The 19370-nt window shown below is 40.8% G+C and overlaps 1 pseudogene; it reads right to left on the bottom strand.

Moving 5' to 3' along the window:
- Positions 1-11189: 11189 nt before the first annotated feature.
- LOC115840135 (nonsense-mediated mRNA decay factor SMG5 pseudogene) lies at positions 11190-14227 on the bottom strand (annotated as a pseudogene).
- Between the last annotated feature and the right edge of the window lie 5143 nt (positions 14228-19370).

The following is a 19370-nucleotide window of genomic DNA, read 5'->3' as shown; positions in this document are numbered from 1 at the left end:
AGAAGCTGGAGATGCTTGGGACAAATAGCTGGCAACTTGACACCCTTGGCCAATTCTGGGACACCTGACTTCATTGACAGCTTGGCATTCAAGGCTAAGTCCAGGACACCCCAGATGAAAGCTGGTTGACCTGACAGCCTGATGGCTGAGGCCACATCAGGGACATCCATGAAGCCTCGATGTACAAATGGTCAAACCAATAATCTGGCATCAAGGAAAATCCAGGATGCCTGGGGTATTCAGATGGTCAACCCAGCAGCCTGGCACTCAAAGCCAAGTCTGGGATACCTGAGACATCCAGGACAGACAGTTGATTGACCAGGCATCTTGACAACAGTGGACAAATCTGGGATGCTCATGATGGACAGCTGGTCAATCCAGTAGCCTGATGCTGGAGACTAAGTCAGAGATAGCTAAGATTAACAGCTGGACACACTGGCAGTCCAGTGCAAATTCAGGACACTTTGGAATGGACAGCTGGTAGATCCAGCAGCCAAGTTCAGAAGGCAAAATCTGGACTCCCGGACAAACACCTGGTCATCCTGGCAGCCCAGCATCAACATCCAAGTCTGGGATGTCCAGGAATGACAACTGGTCAAGCTGGTAGCATGGTGCCAGAGGCCAAGTCCTAGACACCCCTGAAAGATATCTGGTTGACCTGGAATCCCAGCACCTGAGAGGAAATCCAAGGTACCCAGACACCCAAGGTGGTGAGCTGGTTGACCAGGAAGCCTGACACCAAGACCAATTCTAGGAGACCCATTATCCACGGATGGATGGATGGTTGACCTGGCAACCTGACATTGTGGACAAGTGTGGGATGTCAGAGATGATGTCTTTCATTTAGCTTGACACCTTCTAGATCCATTGGGTATTATAAATAGCAATATTTCATTCTTTTTTATAGATGAGTAATAGTCCAGCAATCATATATATACATATTTATATATTTTTTCCCCATTCATCTTTTTTTTTTTTTTTTTTTTTTTTTTTGCAGTACACAGGCCTCTTACTGTTGTGGCCTCTCCCGTTGCAGAGCACAGGCTCTGGATGCGCAGGCTCAGTGGCCATGGCTCACGGGCCTAGCCCCTCCGTGGCATGTGGGATCTTCCCGGACCGGGGCACAAACCCATGTCCCCTGCATCGGCAGGCGGACTCTCAACCACTGCACCACCAGGGAATCCCCCCGTTCATCTATTGATGGACACTTAGGTTGATTCCATATTTTGGCTCTTATAAATAATACTGCAATTAACATAGGAGTTCATATATCATTTCAAATTAGTGTTTTCATTTCTTTCTGATAAATACCCAGAAGTGGAAATGCTGGATAGTATGGAAATTCTGTTTTTAAGTTTTTGAGGGATCTCCATAGTGTTTTCCACAGTGCCTGCATCAATTTATATTCTCACCAACAGTGCATGAGGTTTCCCTCTTCTCTACATCCTTGTCAATACTTGTTATCTGTTTTTGTTTTTGTTTTGTTTTGTTTTTTACAATAGCCTTTCTAACATGTGTGAAGTGATATCTCATTGTGTTTTTTATTTGCATTTCCCTGATGATTAGTGATGTTGAGCATCTCTTCATGTGCCTATTGGCCATCTGTATGTTTTCTTGGGAAAATATCTATTCAGATCCTTTGCCCATTTTTATCATCAGGTTATCTGTTTGTTTGTTTGTTTTTGAGGTTGAGTCATATGAGTTCTTCATATACCTTGGATACTAACCCCTTACCAGGTATTTCATTTGCAAATATCTTCTCCCATTCAGTAGGAGGCCTGTTCATTTTGTTGATAGTTTTCTTCACTGTTCAAAAGCTTTTTACTTGGATGTGGTTCTATTTGTTTATTTCTGCTTTTGTTTCCCTTGCCTGACAAGATATATCCAAAACAATTGCTAAGACCGATGTCAAAGTGCATAATGCCTATATTTTCTTGGAGAAGTTTTATGGTTTCTGGGCTTATATTTAAGTTTGTAATCCATTTTGACTTTAGTTTTCTACATGATGTGAGAAAGTAGACCAGTTTGTTTCTTTTGCATTTAGCTGTCCACAACTTTTATAGATGTGTCCTTAACAGTTCTTTAAATGGACAGCAGTGTGGTCAAAAAATACATTCCTTGAAATAATACTTTTTTCAAAATTGCATTTAACCAGTACTCTTAGAAATATATTTTACATGTGTCTGTAAACACTGATTTACATTTAATAGAGTGTGGGGAACTTGCAATAACACTGGTCTCAAATTCACATTCAAGTAGCTCTATTAGGAACAGCTATTATACATTTATCTTTAATATTATTTTACAAGCATATTAGCTTAGTGAACACATACATTTCTTGAAGAAATACTGTTCCAAAGTTCTCATGCATATATAACTCTTAGAAACCCTTTTTACATGTATATTTACAAGTTTTACATAATTTACTGTGTTGAACATATCCATTCTTTGAAATAACTTATCAAATTTGAATGCAAGAAAGCACTCTTAGAAACATATTGTTTACATGTGTCTTTAATCACTGTTTTACATGATCTGCCATGCATCTATTTCATGAAATAATATAATAAAATTTCAATGTAATTAGCACTGTTAAAAATCTATACATTTGCCTAGAATCACTGTTTTACATGCATTACAGCCTTTTTTTGAAATAACACTTCTTAACATTGCATGCAAAAAGCACTCTAGCAATATCTTTTGTACACCATTAATCAGGGAAGGGCAAATAAAAACCACAATGATAAACCACCACACCTCTCAATTTCTCATGAAGGTAAACTTCTTACTAACAACTTTTTAATGTGCATAAGCAGTGATTTAAATGGAGAACAGTGTTGTTTTTTTTTAAATTTTTATTGGAGTACAGTTGATTTACAATGTTGTGTTAGTTTCTGCTGTATGGCAAAGAGAATCTGTTATACCTATACATATATCCACTCTGTTTTAGATTCTCTTCCCATATAGGTCATTACAGAGTACTGAGTAGAGCTTCCTGTGCTATACAGTAGGTCATTATTAGTCATCTATTTTCTGTATAGTAGTGTGTATATGTCAATCCCAATCTCCCAAATTTATCCCTCCCCCCCTTACCCCCGGTAACCATAAGTTTGTTTTCTACATCTGTAACTCTATTTTTGTTTTATAGATAAGTTTATTTTTACCCTTTTTTTAGATTCCATATGTAAGCGATACCATATGATGTTTGTCTTTTTCTCTGTCTAACTTACTTCACACAGCATGACAATCTCTAGGTCCATCCATGTGAGAACAATGTTCTTAACACAGCTACTCCTTGAAGGAACACTGATCTCAAATCTGCATGCAAGTAGCACTCTTAGAAACATCTTTTATAATTTCTCTCTCAACACAGTTTACAAGCATTACAGTGTGGTGAACTCATCTGTCCTTGAAATAACACTGTTTTCAAATATGGACACCAAGTAGCATTCTCAAACCTCTTTTAAACTTTTTTTTAGCTTTGTTTTTATGTAGTACAGTATGATGAACACATCTTTTCCTAAAATAAGACTCATCTCAATTTTCCATGCAAGTAGCACTATTATATACAATTCTTACACTTGTTTTAAAACATGATTTACATGGATAACATTGTTGTGAATGCATTTATACCTAGATAACACCATTTTCAACTTCCCATGCAAATAGTACTTTTAGAAACATCTTTTATACATGTATCTTTAAACACTGCTTTGCAAGCAGTACATTGTGGTGAACATATCTATCCCTTGATAGAACACTGTTCTCAACTTCACAAGTAAGGGGCACTCTTAGAAACATCTTTTATACCTGTGTCTATAAAACCATTTTACATCTATTACACGTGGTAAATACACCTATTTCTTGAAATAACTCTATCAACTAGAGGTGAAATAGCACTCTTAGATACATCTTTTATACATGGCTCTTTAAACACACTCTTTTATAATCATTACAAATGGGGAACACATTCATTCACTGAAATAACATTATTCTCAACTTCTCACAGAGGAAATACTGTAAGAAGCATCTTTTGTAAATGTGCACTTAAACAATGCACATATAGGCAGTCCAGTGTGGCAAACACATTCATTCACTGAAATAACCTTTCTCACACCTTCTCGAAAAAGTGGCCCTTTTAGAGACATGTTTATAACATTTGTCTCTAATGTTTACCATGCAGACCAATGTGGCAAATATTCATTGAAATAATGCTGTTCTAAAATTTGCACACTAGTAATGTTACATGAAATTTTTTGCACGTGTCTTTAATAGTGATTTAAATGCAGACAATTGGATGGACAGTCATTCACTGAAATATTTTTTCAAATTCACATGAAAGTAGTACTGTGAAACATTTATATATATGTGTATTTAAACAGCAATTTATATATGGAGTGAGCTGATGAACACATTTATTCTTTAAAATAATACAGTCCTCATAGGAGCTCATATGAGCTTTGTTAGAAATATTTGTTTAAATATATCTACAGGGCTTCCCTGGTGGTGCAGTGGTTAAGAATCCGTCTGCCAATGCAGGGGACACAGATTCGATCCCTGGTCCAGGAAGATCCCACATACAGTGGAGCAACTAAGCCCGTGCACCACATTTACTGATCCTGAGCTCTAGAGCCCACGTGCCACAACGACTGAGCCCGCATGCCACAACTACTGAAGCCCGCGTGCCTAGAGTCCGTGCTGCACAATGACAAGCCCGTGCACAGCAACAAGACCCAGCGCAGCCAAAGATAAAATAAATAAATAAAATTCTAAAAAAATGCTATGTCATGTTAAAAGAGATATATATGTATGTATATGTATATGTGTGTGTGTGTATATATATATATATATATATATATATATACACAAAGTTTCTTTCCAACCCAGGTGTGGCTTCTTCAACGGACCAAGCTGCAACACAGTATTGATTTGACAGAGCCTCTGCTTCAATGATGTCTGTCTCACAGTGGCTCCAATAATCTCTATACTGCAAAATAAAGCCAAACTCTGGAAACAAACAAACAAACAAAAACAAAAAACCCCCCTTCTTTCCATATAGAACAATGTGGTGAACAATTCCTTCACTGAGAAAACATTGTTCACTATTTTTTGCAGATTATTGAGATTTAATTGCCAAATAACACTGTGTACTTTAAGGTGTACAATGTGGAGATTTGATACATGTATATATTGTGAAATGATTACCACAATAAGTTTAGTTAACATATCTATCACCTCACATAGTTATCTCTGTATAGTTATCTCTGTTTTCCATGATGATAACTTGTAACATCTACCCTCTTAGTATATTTCAAGTACGTAGTATTGTTAACTATAGTCACATTGCTGTATATTACACTCTACAACTTATTCATCTAAAAATTGGAAGTTTGTTCCCTTTGACCATCTTAGCCTCTCCCACTCATATTCCTTACCTTTCTCTGCCAAATACCACCTACTCTCTGTTTCTATGACTTAGGGTTTCTTAGATTTCATCATAAGTTAAGTGCTACAATATGCATCTTTCTCTGTCTGACTTATTTCACTTAGCATAATGCCCTCAAGGTACATCAATGTTGTTGCAAATGGCAGACATTTATATGGTTGAAATATATTCCTATATATATATATATATATATATACACACACACACACACACATAATTTTCTTTATTCATTTATTGATCAGTGGACACTTAGGTTATTTTCCTAATTTGACTACTGTAAATAATGCTTAAAGAACATGGAGGAGCAGACATCTCTTTGAGAGAGTGACTTCATTTGTTAAGAATGGACACCCAGAGAGGAACTGCTAGATCATATGGTAATTCTATTTTTAATTTTTAGGGGAAACTTCATACTGTTTTCCAGTGGGTGCACCAATTTACTTTTCGACCAGCAGTGTACAAAAGTTCCCTTTTCTCCACATCGTTGCCAACACTTGTTACCTCCTGTCATTTTTATAATAGCCATTCTAACCAGGTGTGAGGTGATATTTCTTTGAGGTTTTGATTTTCATTTCAGTGATGATTACTGACATTGAGCAACTTTTCATGTATCTGTTGGCCATTTGTATGTCTTCTTTGTGAAAAAAAAGTCTATCCAGGTCTTTTATCCATTTTTTAACCAGATTATTTATTTATTATCATTATCACTGTTATTATTTGATATTGAGCTGTATGAGTTTCTTATATATATTAGAATTAACCCCTTATTAGATGTGGCTTGCAAATATTTGCACCCATTCTGTCAGTTGCCTTTCATTTTCTTACTTCCTTTGTTGTGTGTAGAAGCTGTGCAGAAGTTTGATGTAGTTCCACTTGTTTATTTTGGCTATTGTGTTTGTGCTTTGGTGTTGTACACATAAAATCATGGCCAAGACCAATGTCAAGAAGCTTTTCTCTGTGTTTTCTCTGAGGAGTTTTATGGTTTCAGGTCTTACATTTAAGTCTTAATCCATTTGAAGTTAATTTTTGAGTGATTTAAGAAAAGGATCCAGTGTCATTATTTTGCATGCAAATATCCACGTTTTCAAATACTATGTACTGAAGAGACTATCTTTTCTCCATTATATGTTCACAGTTCCCTTCTCAAATATTAGTAAGCCATATACACATGAGATTTTTTCCTGTGCTCTCAATTCTGTTTCATTATCTACATGTGCATTTTTATGCCAGTACCATTCTGTTTTGATTAGTATTGCATTTTAATAGAGTTTGAAATCAGAAAGTGTGAAGCCTCCAGCTTTTTAAAAATTATTTCTCTGGATTACTTTGTCTATTGGGGGTCTGTTGTGGTTCCAGATTAATTTTAGCAATTTTATATTTCTGTGAAAAATGTAATTGACTCTTTGATAGGGGTTGCACTGAATCTATAGATGCCTTTGTATTGTAGGGACAGTATAACAATAACAATTCTTAGGAATGGATAAAGAAGATGGGGCACATATATACAATGGAATATTACTCAGCCATAAAAAGAAATGAGATTGAGTTATTTGTAGTGAGGTGGATGGACCTAGAGTCTGACATACACAGTGAAGTAAGTCAGAAAGAGAAAAACAAATACCGTATGCTAACACATATATATGGAATCTAAAAAAAAAAAAAAAAAGGTTCTGAAGAACCTAGGGGCAGTATAGGAATAAAGACGCAGACGTAGAGCATGGACTTGAGGACATTGGGAGGGGGAAGGGTAAGTTGGGACGAAGTGAAAGAGTGACATGGACTTATAAATGCTACCAAATGTAAAATAGATAGCCAGTGGGAAGCAGATGCATAGCACAGGGAGATCAGCTCGGTGCTTTGTGACCATCTAGAGGGGTGGGATAGGGAGGGTGGGGGGGAGACGCAAGAGGGAGGAGATATGGGGATATATGTATATGTATAGCTGATTCACTTTGTTATAAAGCAGAAACTAACACACCATTGTAAAGCAATTATACTCCAATAAAGATGTTAAAAAACCAATTCTTCCAATACATGAATGTATCTTTCTGTTTATTTATGACTTCTTCAGTTTCTTTCATCAAAGTCTTATAGTTCTCAGTGTACAGATTTTTGCCACCTTGGTTAAGTTTATTCCTAAGTATATTATTATTTTTGATGCTACTGTAATGGGATTATTTTCTTTATTTCTTTTTCAGATAGTTTTTTCCTAGTGTAATGAAATGCAGCTACATTGTTTTCTATATTCTGTATCTTGTTACTTCATTAAATTTATTAGTTCTAAATGTTTTTTGCATAGGAGTATTTAGGATATTCTACATATATAATAATATGTCATCTGCAAAAGCCAATTTTACTTCTTCCCTTCCAGTTTGGATGCCTGTTCCTTCTTTTTCTCTTCTAATTGCTCTGGCCAGAACTACCAATACATTGTTGAGAGGACAGGTGAAAGTGGCATCCTTCTCTTTTCCAGGGGAAAAGATTTCAAACTTTTTCTGTGGAGTAAGATGTTAGCAGTGGGTTTGTCATATATGACCTTTATTATTTTGTGGGATATTCCTTCTATGTCCACTTGTTGAGAGTATTTATCATGAAATAATTTTTAATTTTGTCCAATTCTTTTTCTGAATTTATTGAGATGATAATATGATTTTTAACTTTCCATTAAAGTGGTGTATCACATTTATTAATTTGTATATTTTGTACCTTCCTTGCATCCAGGGATAAATCCCACTTTATCAGGGTGCGTGTTCCTTTTATTGTGTGACTGATTTGGATTACTAGTATTTTGTTGATGATTTGCATCTATATTCATCAGGAATATTGGTTTGTGATTTTTGTTTCTAGCCATGTCCTTATCAGGTTTTGGAAGCAGGGTAATTCTGACCTCAAAAAAAATGAGTTTGGGAATGTTTTCTCCTCTACAATATTTTGGAAGAATTTGGAAAGACTGGCACTACTTCTTCTTTAAATGCTTTGTAGAATTCACCTGGAAAGCCATCTGCTCCTGGGCTTTTCTGGTTGGGAGGTTTTTTTTTTGTTTTTTTTTTTTTTGCGGTACGTGGGCCTCTCACTGCCGTGGCCTCTCCCGTTGCAGAGCACAGGCTCCGGACGCGCAGGCCCAGCGGCCATGGCTCACGGGCCCAGGCGCTCCGCGTCATGTGGGATCTTCCCGGACCGGGGTAGGAAACCGTGTCCCCTGCATTGGCAGGCGGACTCCCAACCACTGCGCCACCAGGGAAGCCCGGGAGGTTTTTGAATAGTGAGTCATTCTCACTACTCATTATAGGTCTGGTCAAATTTTCTCTTTCATCCTAATTCAGTCTTGGTAGCTTGTATGTTTCTTGGAATTTATCCATTTCTTCTAGGTAATCCTATTTATTAGCATATAAATGCCTATAGTAGTCTCCTATAATCCTTTGTATTTCTGTGGTGTCAGTTACAAAGTCTGCTCTTATTCCTGGTGTTAGTTTAGCTGAAGTTTTGTTGATTTTCCTTATTTTTTTTAAACTAGCTCTTCATTTGTTGATTTGTCTATTGTTTATCTGATTTTCACTTATTTTTGCTCTGATCTTCATAATTTTCTTCTGCTAAACTTGGGTTTGAGTGTTTTCTTTTTTCTAATTCCTTGAGGTAAAAAGTTACATTGTTTACTTGAGATCTCTTTTTATCCTTAATGTAGGCATTTTTCACTATAAACTTCTCTGTTAGGAGCACTTTTGCTGAATTTCATTAGTTTTGCCATGTTGTATTTCTGTTTTTATGTATGTCAGAGTGTTTTTTACGTCTCTTTTTATTATTTTTTGATCCATTGGTTATTCAGGAGTATGTGTTTTAAAAATTTATACATATGTGCACATTTCCAGGTTTCCTCCTATTATTGATCTCTAGTTTCATATCATTGTGGTAAAAAAAAATAGTACTTAACATGATTTACATATTTTAATTTTGCTAAGACTTGCTTTGTAACCTATCATATGCTTTTTCCTGGAGAACATTTCATGTATCCTTGAGAAAATGTCTATTCTGTCGGTGCTGGAAAGAATGCTCTGTGTATACCTGTTAGGTCCATTTAGTCTAAGTAGAGCATAAGTGTGCTCTTTCTTTATTGATTTTCTGTATGGATCATATATCTGTTGTCGAAAATGCGGTAATGAAATTCATACTATTATTGTATTGCTGTCCAATTTCTCCCTTCAGATCTGTTAGTATTGACTTAATATATTTAGGTGTGCCAATGTCAGTTGTATAAAATTTACAAGTGTTAAATCCCTTGCTGAATTGACCCTTCAATATTATATAATGACTTTCTGTGTCTCATGTTAAATTTTAGGCATAAAGTCTATTTTTTCTGTTATAAGTATAGCTACCCTTGCTCATTTTTGTTTTTGTGGTTTTGTTTTTGTTTTAGGTTTCAGGTGGGGATGGGTCTTTATTCAGTGATGCTTTAGTCTCAGTCTCTGCCAGGGACTGGAAATGGGGGTGATCACACTGCCCCCAGGTTGTCCCAGACTTACCGTCTCAGAGGAAAGAGGCAGGATGCCTGCTGTCCTCTGAGAACAGCCTGGGAAGCTAGGCTAGCACTGGGGCTGGGGGGAACAGCAGAGCTGAGATTCTCACCTTCAACCCCCAGTCCGAGCTCTATGTGCAGCCTGAGGGGGAGGGGCTGAGGCAATCCTGGCCAAAGCCTCCCACACACAGCCCTGCTCTTGCTGTTCCACTCATGATCTCTGCTCCCACATTCACCTCGACGCTCCAAAAGCTAGACCCGTGCTCAGCTCCTCCAGGCCTTTAGTCCTGGGGAAGGACAAAAGTAGGGAAGCCTATCAGGGCAGAGGGCCCCTGGCTGGGCAGCTTCAAGGGATGTCTCCTTTCTGCTGCCCATCGGAACATAGGCCCCTCCCTAGAGAGTAAGGGAGGTGATGGCCTCAAACATCGCCCCCCCTCCTCTTACTGGCATCCCGCTCTGTCCCAGCACAGCAACCCAGAGTACAAAGTGCAGTGACCATGGGGCTGGTGGGCACAGGAGCCCTCACTGGCATACAGGCCTGACTGCCTGAAGCCGTCATGGGCCTGCTCCCTGCACTGGAAGCCAGATGAAGGGAGACAGAAATGAGAAGTGGGGTAGTGGATGTGCAGCCCCTGCAGCAAGATGGATCTAAGCTCTGCCCTGCTATTGGTGCAGGCAGCTCCAGGCCCCTCTTTCTTAAGAGTCCCCAAGGCTCCAGAGCTGCCCAGCTTTTGCAAAGGGAGATGAGAGGGGGATGGGTGGGCCTCGAGGAGAGGAAGGGTCTGCAGCGAACCACCCAGACATCTGGTATTACCCCTCTACCCACAAGGCCAGAGGGCCCAAACTCCTGGCACCAACCACCCTATGCCTTGGGTGAGGAAGAAGGGCCCCTTCTGCTGTCCCTTCCCCCCAGCAGTCCAGGAACTACTCCAATGAAACAAAGACACTCGTGCCTACCACCTGCCCCTGGGGAAAGCAGGGGGGCTGAGGCAGGAAGGCTGGCTAGGGGCCCACAGGCCTCTCCTGCTCCAAGCACTTTCCTTGCTTTCGTGACGTTATCTTAGAAACAGGGGGACCCCCGCCCTCCCAGCTGGCTCCTGGGCCCTTCCTGCAGCCTGTGTGCAGCTGGGCTTCCTTCCTGTGTACAATGCGTGAGTCTGCGTGTGGTGGGGTGACTACAGGTGGTGGTCCTGGCTGCCAGGGAGGGCGGTAGAGATGTGGAGTCAGCCCGCTGCAGGGCCTGGGGGTTGGTCTCAGCCAATCTCCTTCCACTGCTTGTAGAAGTCCAGAACATTCTTAATATCCACACTGGCATGTGCAGTGGCCTGCAAGGCTGCCTGCATAGGGCCTGAGAGCATGCTGGGGTTGTCCAGTGGAAGGCCTGTGATGATGGTCACCAGGCCACTCGGGTCCTCCTCACCTGCCCTCTGGGCCAGAGTCAGCTGTTTGCAGCTGTCCAGGATCTTATAGAGCACCGAGGCATCTGCATCCTGCCTCTTCAGCTTATGCCACTTGAAGCTCTTCCCCACCTCTTTCTGGCAGCCAATGTTCCTGTTCCCTTTTTTAAACTCTGCCTCCAGGTATTGGATTCCATCCTGGGCCCCTGGGTGTTCCTTCTTCAGCAAATCTAGGCCATCGATCACTGTCACTGGGATGATGACAATGAAGAGGCCACTGGTGGCCAGCTGGCGGATGATAGGGTGGTGGTGGCAGAGGGCTTGGGTGTTGGGGACGAGGAAGGGAGACATTGCTGACCGGGCCTTGGGCTGCTGCAGGCTCCCTTCCAGCTGAGAGACCTCAAGCTGAAGTCATAGCTGGGCCATGTCTCTCATTAGCCCATTCCGCTGAGCTTCCTCCTGTGCCATGCGGAACTGGGCCCGGGCCTGCTGCAGCAGGCTCTCTTGCTCAGACTGGGAGATGCTGACAAAGATGCTGACCTCTGGGTTGAACCGTAGGATGCTGCCATGCAGGCGGGCAATGAAGTGGCCAAAGCTGTGGATGCAGCAGATGTGCACGACTGTCTCCTCTAAGCTGCTGAGCAAGAGCTGATCCGTGTCAAAGTTAAAGAATCTGTGGGCAGCCTGGAGGGGAAGCAGATTGTGAAGTGCCATGTCCTCTGGGAGCAGCAGGCTAGACGGGAGGTCAGGCAGTTCACAACCTTCAAGAAGATCCTGGACCTTGGGACACAGGACCAGGCCAGACTCTTGGAGTTCTCCAGCAGCTGGCAACAGGTTCAGCAACACAGACAGGCAGTTCCACAGACTTAGAGAGCTCTGCGCACATACAATGATGAGGCTGCGGTTGGTTTGCAGCCAGTCCAGGAAGACTTTCACAGCAGGAAGCTGGCCTTTGGCCATGAGGACTTGCAGCTTCTCCTGGATGCTGCGCTCATTCCAACAGGTGCGCCCACTGTGGGACTCACTTCCCTCCGACTCACAGCCCTCTTCAGAGGCTGGCTCTGAGGGCTTGTCCACATCCCCTCTGACACAGGGCCTGGGGCTGGCCAATGTGGGAGCTTTGGTGGTGGGCTGGAGGAGCAGATTGCTGAAGGTGGGGGCCAGTTGGAAGCAGCGTTTAGTCTGCAACATCTGGGTGGACATCGCTTGTAGATTGCTGGCAATGCTGGCCTTGCTGGGGTCCAGTGGGCCATTGAAGGATTCAGGAGCCTCTGACCTGGCCCAAGGTGGCTCCAGGGCTGGGGACCATGTCCCTTCCTCATCCTCCTTATCTTCCAGGTCTGATCTGGACTCTTGGCTCTTCATTTCTGAATCTGTCTTGGCATCAAAGGCCGTTCCCCCACCTTCAAGACTCTTGTCAGAGCCACTGTCCGAGCCCTCGCTGGCCTGGACTGAGTCATGGCTCAAGTCCTAGTCAAAGCCTTCACTCATGTCACTGTCATCACCAGCTGTGGGTGGGCGGCAGAGGCAGGAGAGGTGGGAGAACTTCTGGTTCTTTCTGGCTTCGCCCTCTTGAGGTGCTGCAGGAAGAGGCTCAAGACCCTCCTTCTCCAAGGGTCCCTTGGACTCTGCTTCATATGTGCCATCGCTCTGGAATGCCGGGACAGGAGTCTTGCCCTCTTCCAGCTCAGCTTGCCACCCTATGTGGACATGACTGACGAGGTGGGAGAAGAGGGCCAGGGTGAAGGCAATAGCTGCACTCTACTGCTTGGATCTGCTCTCTTCAAGCTGTGCACACACATAAGGCAGATGACGACCATTTGAAAGCTGAGAAGGTCTGGGAGGAAATCATATCCACTCTCATCCTCACTGGCCAGGCTGAGGTTGGGTGGGGAGGGCAGGTAGAAGAGACAGAGGCTGAAGTCCTTCAGGACTGACTGGCAAAGTGACATCAGCTTTGAGTCCAGGGAGCTACTTTTGGGCTGCAGGAGGCTTTGCAGATACGTAAAGTTCACCAGCAACCTCTTAATATCCTTACATCGCTTCTTGTTGGGAGAGCGTTTCCTAGTCTCGCACTTCTTCAGCTGTGGTATATTTTGGCTGCCTTGTCACACAGCCGCTTGAGATTCCCATAGGCCCCCTCAGAGGACACTTCCGACTAGATGCAGCACAGGTAGCAATACATGGCTTCCACATTATAGTACTTGCTGCCTGCAAGGGTGCCCAGCTGGTTGAAGGCATTCCAATCTGGGGAGCCACTGACAGGGCTTGGTAGTAAAATCTCTCAGCTAGCAGCTCGGAGTTTATGCCAGCTAATTCATTCTGATATCATGACAAATCCCCCAGGTACACTAGCCATTGGTGACATGCCGTCTGTGCTCAATCCATCTACTCCCCTGAGGCAGACACTGGCTTCCTGCATCCTATGAGGGGGTTGGTGACATGGGTCCAGTCGACGCAGCATTGCAGTTCTAGCTGGTAGTGGGACTGGATATAGAGAAGGAGATGCTGGTAGAAGCCAATCCCAGCGACCAGGTGTGTCCTGTAGGCACATTCTAAGGTGCTCCGGCTGTGGATATGCTTTTTGTTAGACTTGATGAGCTGGATAACTTCGTAGCATACCTTTCTCCACAGCAGCTCCTTAGCCTTCCTCCCATAGTCCACCGGGTGCTTGACGCAGAGGTCACGCAGCTTGCTCCTCGGGCTAATGTTCTCTGGTTTGAACGCTTCTTGATAAGCGGTTTTGTTGCAAAGGATGAGGTCAAGTCGATGCACAGCCTTTACCACAGCCCGGATAAAGCTGCTTAGTGTTGGGGACCTTTGCTTCGCGGGCTCGCTGCTCTCCCGTTTGGCGGGGGGTGAGCCTTGGCTCATGGTGCCTGGGCCCAAGGATGGCTCCCGGTCACAGGCCCCCGCTACACCTACCACTATCTCCACCACTGCCGTCTTTCTGGCCGCGGCAGCAGCCGGCCCTGCTCCGCCGCCATCGAAGGGAGATGGCTGCCCGCGACTGCCTACCCTTGCTCATTTTTGGTTTTCATTTTTATGGAATATATTTTTTCCATCTCCTCATGTTTATTTGTCATGAAAGCTGAAAAAAAATCTCTTTAGGTGGAATACAGTTAGTCTTTTTAAAAATTCGTTCAATCACTCTGTCCTTTAATTGGAAATGTTAATCTATTTACATTTAGAGTATTTATTTATATGTAAGAACTTACTAATGACATCTTGTTAATTTTTTCTGGCTGTTTTGTAGTCTTCCTGTTCCTTTCCTTGTCTCTTGATGTCTTTCTTTGTGAACTGATGATTTCCTGTAGAGGAATGTTTGGTTTTCTTTCGTTTTTCTCTTGTGTATCTACTGTAGGTCTTTGCTTTGTGGTGACTGTGAAGCTGATAAGCCATGAACAGCTTATATATATAACAGTCTATTTTAGGCTGCAACAACCTAACTATTCACATACAAAATTCTACCCGTTTACTCCCTTCCCCCAACAGTTTATGATTTGAGGTCACAGTTGATGTATTTTTATATTGTTTATCTATAGCAAATTAGTGTGTAAGTGTAGTTATTTTTAATGCTTCTGTCCTTTAACATTTGTATGATTAATTAACACACCATCATATTTATGCATTGTTGTAATCCTATTTCACTGTATACTTGCCTTACCAATATGTTTTGTATTTTTTGTTTTAATGTTCTTAGTGTTTTTTCATTTAACCTTGAGGAACTCCCTTTGGCAGTGTAAGCGGTGTAGGTCTGCCAGTTGTGTACTCCATTAGATTTTCCTTGTTTGAGAGTCTTTATCACTCCATTTCTGGAAGACAACTTTTCAGGTAAACTATTTTTGGTTGATTTTTTTTTTCTTTCAGCATGTTGAATTTATCATCCCACTCTCTCATACCCTGCAAAGTTTATTTTGAGGTATCTGCTGATAGTTTTACGGGGGGGTGGTTTCCACTGCATGTGATGCTTTTTTTTTCCCTTGTTGCTTTTAAAACTTTCTCTTTACCTTTGATTTTAGGCAGTTTTATCACAATGCTTGTTGGAAAAGATCCCTCTGGGTTGGATCTGTTTGGGGACTTACGAGCTTTGTAAACTTGGATGTCCAAATCTCTCTGCAGAGATGGAAAGTTCTCAGCCATTATTTCCTTAAATATACTTTCTACCCCTTTCTTTGTCTCATCCTCTGGGACCACAGTTATGCATAGATTATTACTTGTAATGGTTTCCTATAGTTCACAAAGGCTTTCTTCGCTTTTTGGGGGGGGTTCTTTTTGTAAGCTAACATATGATGTATCATACAAAATGTTCAATATGCACTTGAAGAAAAGTGTGTGTTCTGGGCTTTCTGGGTGGAGCATCCTGTATATATCTTTTAGGTCTAATTGTTTTATATTGTTCAAATTTTCTATTTCCTTATTGATCCTTGGGCTGGTTGTTCTACTATTGAATATGGGATATTGAAATCTTGCTCTCTAACTGTGGACGTGTCTATATCTCCCTTCAATTTTGTCGACACTTGCCTTGTATACTTTGGAGCTCTGAGGTTTGTTGTGCACATATCTATAGTTATTATATATTCTCAGTGAAATATTTCTTTTACCAATACATAATGTTCTTATTTTTCTCTTTCACCAGTTTTAGATTTAACATCTATTTTGTCTGATATTAATATATAGCCATGCAGCTCTTTTGGTTACTATTTGCATAGGATATCTTTTCCATCCTTTCACTTTTAACTTATGTGTGTCCTTAGATCTAAAGTGAGTCTGCTGTATATAGTATATCCTTTTTGTAACCATCAGCTGTGCAAAACTATGCCTTGTGCTTCAGAATTTTAATCCACTTATATTTAATTACTGTTAAGAAATAATTCTTTTGTTATTTTTCCATAAATAAAGTAATTATTTGTCTTCTGTAATTCTTATGGCTTTTTGTGGTAACTCATTTTGTCTATGACTACCTTCCCTTGTGTTTAGTTAATTATTTGTAGTCACATGTGTCAGCTGCCTTCTAACTCCTTTTACAGATATTTTCTTTGTGGCTACCATAAGGGTTACATATAACATCCTAAAGTTATAGTTCTCTATTTTGAATTGAAACAATATAAATGTAACTGCACACAAAACTACCCCTTTATAATTCCATCTCCCTGCACTTTATGTTACTGATGTCATAAGTTACATCTTTATATTTTCTGTACTCATTAGCACAGTTTTATAATGACATTCATGCATTTTTTTTTAAATCCTGTAGAAAATAAAAAGTAAAGTTATAAACAAAATTATAATTTTTAAAAATTTTCTCATGGGTATACCTTTACTGGAGATTGTTATATGTTCATATGGTTTCAAATTACTCCCTAGTGTCCTTTCATTATAATCTGGAGGAGTCCCATCAGCATTTTTTAGGGTAGTCTAGTGATCATGAGTTCCCTCAGCTTTTGTTTAACAGGGAATATGTTAATATCTTACACATTTATAAAGACATTTTTTTCTGGATATAAAACTCTCAATTAGATATAAAATTATCAGTTGATAAGATTTTTTTCCCCTTTCAATACTTTCTATATAGCATCCAATGCCTTCTGGCCTCCAAGATTTCTGCTGAGAAATTGGTTGATAATCTTAATGAGGATGGATACCTTGTTCGTGACAAGTCACTTTTTTCCTACTACTTTCAAGATTCTCTGTTTTTCTTTGGCTTTCAATAGTTTAATTTTAATGTATCTCAGTGTGGGCCTCTTTGGGTTTATCCTCTTGGTAGATGATTGAGTTTCTTGAATTTGTACATACCTCCTTTTCTCTAATTTGGGAGATTTTTGGCCCTCATCCTTCAAGTAATCTCTCTGCTCTTTTCTCTCTTCTTCATCTGGGACTCGCATAATGCATACATAGGTACACTTGTTCCTCCACGCACCTCCTGCATAATGATCAGGATGAAAAGAATATGGGGTTATATGGACCTATTTTGAAATTTAGGTTCTGCCCTGATAATTCTAGTTTAGGTTACCCCCTTCTTTTCCTTGAAAGCTCCCTGAGGGTGCAACACTCTTATAGTCTTGAGTGGTTGTACAGATATATGGAGGTGACTAAATCCTATGTCAGGTTCTTTCCCTGAAGTTTGTCAGAATACTCAGATAAAATGATTATTTTAATTGTTATTTTTTACAGAGGGATGTCTAATCTGTGATTTGGTTTCACCCTACTTTCTAACTAATAATTTTCAGGAAAAAGGGCCCCTGAGAGTAGCTGTGATTAAATTCAAAAAGCAAATACAAATGAAACACAAATTCTTTAAAAAATAAAATCAAGAGGTATTTTTTTTTAATTTTATTTATTTATTTATGGCTGTGTTGGGTCTTCGTTTCTGTGTGAGGGCTTTCTCTAGTTGTGGCAAGCGGGGGCCACTCTTCATCGCGGTGCGCAGGCCTCTCACTATCACAGCCTCTCTTGTTGAGGAGCACAGGCTCCAGACGCGCAGGCTCAGTAGTTGTGGCTCACGGACCTAGTTGCTCTGCAGCATGTGGGATCCTCCCAGACCAGTGCTCGAACCCGTGTCCCCTGCATTGGCAGGCAGATTCTCAACCACTGCACCACCAGGGAAGCCCCAAGAGGTATTTTTAAAAAACTTTATTTTTTCATCATTTTGAAAGATTTTGCTGTTCTCCCCAACTGCCAAGTTGACAGGTTTTTTTTTAGTCCCTTCCTTTCTTTCTTTTCTTTCTTTTTTCTTCTTGCTTTGTTTCTGACAAGAAATTTGTCATCTTTATCTTAGCTTCCTTGTACAGATTATTTTTTTCTCCAGCTGCTTTTATTTTTTAAAGCTTTTTTTAAAAATTAATTTATTTTATTTTATTTATTTTTGGCTGCGTTGGGTCTTTGTGGCTGTGCACGGCCTTTCTCTAGCTGTGGCAAGGAGGGGCTACTCTTCATTGCGGTGCACAGGCTTCTCGTTGTGGTGGCTTCTTTTGCTGCAGAGCACAGGCCCTAGGCGCATGGGCTTCAGTAGCTGCAGCACTGTGGGCTCAGTAGTTGTGGCTCACGGGCTCTACAGCGCAGGCTCAGTAGTTGTGGCACACAGGCTTAGTTGCTCCGCGGCATGTGGGATCTTCCTGGACTGGGGATCAAGCCCATGTCCCCTGCATTGGCAGGTGGATTCTTAACCGCTGTGCCACCAGGGGAGCCTCCAGCTGCTTTTAATATTTTATATTTATCACTGGTTTTGAGCAATTTGATTATGATATACTTTGGTGTAGCTTTATGTTTCTTATGCTTGACAGAAACTTCATGGATGTATGGATTTACAGTTTGAAAAGTTTTCAAGCATTATTTCTCTAAATTTTCTCTCCCATATCCCTCACACTCCTACAGGAACTCCAAGTGCATATTTACCTGGTCACTTGAAGTTTTTCTACCATTTGCTGTTTATTGTTAATTTTTTTCTCTTTTTTTTTCTTATGTCTTTTCCCTAGAAATTCATAATGTGCTGTTGATCCCATCAACTGTATTTTTATATCAAGCATTGTAGTTTTCATCTACATCTAGAATTTCAGTTTGAATCTTTTATCTCCCATGCCTCTACTTAACTTTTTGAATGTACAGAATACAGTGACAATAACTGTTTTAAAACCCTTCTCCTAATTCTAACACCCGTATATGATTAGCAACAATTTTAATTGGTTTATTTTGCTCAGCATGGATCCCATTTTCTTGAATCTTTACAAATCTGATAATTTTTAATTGGATTAGAGACTCGTTGGGTGGTGGATATTTTGTAGTCAAAAAAATATTCTTGAGCTTGGTTCTGAGATGTATTTATGTTATTTGTAAACGGTTTGATCTTTTTGTGTTTTGCCATTAAGGTTTGTTAAGTGAGATGAGAGCAAGGCTCTTCTTTGGACTATCTTGTCCTGAACAAAGGGCCAGCCATGACCAAGCACCTCAACCTAAGGGAGCAGCACCAATTTGGTCAGGACTTTCTCCCAGGTTAGTGCCATACTCTCTTGCTCGCTTG

This window comes from Globicephala melas, chromosome 6 (genome assembly GCF_963455315.2).
Source record: "Globicephala melas chromosome 6, mGloMel1.2, whole genome shotgun sequence".
In the NCBI taxonomy this organism is placed as follows: Eukaryota; Metazoa; Chordata; class Mammalia; order Artiodactyla; family Delphinidae; genus Globicephala; species Globicephala melas.
This window is presented reverse-complemented; position numbering and strand designations above follow the sequence as displayed.